Source organism: Nicotiana tabacum, chromosome 21, assembly GCF_000715075.1.
Source record: "Nicotiana tabacum cultivar K326 chromosome 21, ASM71507v2, whole genome shotgun sequence".
In the NCBI taxonomy this organism is placed as follows: Eukaryota; Viridiplantae; Streptophyta; class Magnoliopsida; order Solanales; family Solanaceae; genus Nicotiana; species Nicotiana tabacum.
Window position 1 is genome coordinate 90257545 of NC_134100.1, and position 1928 is coordinate 90259472.

Below are 1928 nucleotides of genomic sequence, written 5' to 3' on the forward strand. Positions count from 1 at the left end.
GGACCCCCAAATCAACTCTGGTCACCCACATATAGATGCATAACCCTCCAAAAATGCACAACGACTGAATCATAATATATACTATCATCTGGCTAGCTTTGGCCGTGACTTCACAGTCCGCAACCATGAAACAATCTGCTCCTGAAAACTCCCAGTCTCCAAATCCATAGAACACGCGAATCACCATTTTCGATCCCATCTCCACCGCCCGAATGTCTAACATATCTCTCATACACGATCATCCCACGAGGTATACTTCTCACATTCTTTCATGCCACATAGAAACATCTTAAAATCATCAGTCGATCAACCAATAGAGTGCCGCAATACCTATCACATATCTATAATTCAAAACATAGTGTGCCTTCTGAAATGTACACTCTACTCACGCAATACCAAATAGTTATAGCATTCATCCAAACATCAAAAACCGTCCATGTCCTCTAAGAATTTATGACCTCCCCTTCAAAACTAAACTGTGACCTTGCACACACAAACCTTAATCCCACACAACACACCACATCTATCATGCCGTTATATGAAAAGTACGAGAACCTCATAATTATTCTGAGTCACAAGTAGAATACATATCTGATCAGCCAGAAGCCTTCCGTTTGATCCCATCCGATAGAAAATCACAATACTCAACATGCTCCTTAGGCCGGTAAGAAATATCCATCTCAAACCATGGTAGAATCCTCGAGAATACTTTGGAATCTATTTGCACATAATCAAGTCATCAGAACTGAATCGCTCTAATTCAACCAAGCCACGCATGTCACCAAACCCAAGAGTCTTGCCACAAAGCACTTGTAGAAAACCCCCACATCATAAGCACCCAAAGAATCGATCATATCCATTACCATACTGATCTAACCTACTACCAAGTTGTCCTATTTCTCCGAGTCCCTTCCGAATTGGCCTTCAAATTGATACTCCTCTTTGCTAAAACACCACGATCTTTAACCATAACTCACCCCACGAACCCTAGCATGGAATCACAACGCCCTAAAGCCCATAAGCCGCTGAATTCCCTCTTAAGTACTCCAAAAGCACCACCACCGAGACATCCACTCTGAAAGACCTTATGTGAATTTTAAAATTGTTCCTTTTCCCTTTTCTTATACTGAAATGTAGAATTCATAGTCATGCAGAATTACCGCAAGTCCCGACACCATCCAATATAAATAAACAATTCTAGCGATATACGAATCCAAAAAATTTTCAATTGCCACTTATATTTTTGAATCCATTAGCACCTTCTCGAGAGTCACCCACTTTGTTCATATCTAAATTGCACCGCCCAAATGGGTTGAAAGACACGTGCTCCATTAGCAAAGGAACACTCAAATAGGTAATCCTGCCTTAACAGCACTGATCAAATTCATACTTCGTTCGCACTACATCATTCACAAATAACAACTCACTCATCCCATGATTTTTATACACTCATAAAGCGCAATATAGCCCGTATTTAGGAATTTCAGTACTCGAGTCATCCTCGATCTCAACCTCTGCAAGTCATAACTAATCCACAAGCATGCCTCAGACCAAAACTAAAATTTAACATGTCACCATGAAATTAAACCGTCAACAACAGGCTCCCCCACTTGGCTCAAAGCTATAGATTAAAACACAGAATAACTCACAATACCCATACCATATTACTGCCATGATATGCAGTCGGTTCAACAAAACATTTTCTCAAGCTTATGCAATACCCACCATAAAATACCTCAATCATCCATTAAGCTCGCATTTATTCTCTTGACAGTCAAGTCAACTTTCTCAACCAGGTTCAAATTCAAATCTCAACACATACATCCCGCTGGCAGAAAAGAAACTCTCCACTCACATTATAAGGAGCACACCTACGTAGGTTACTCCGCAGGAGATATCCCACCTGCTTAGCCTCAAATTGAAATCTT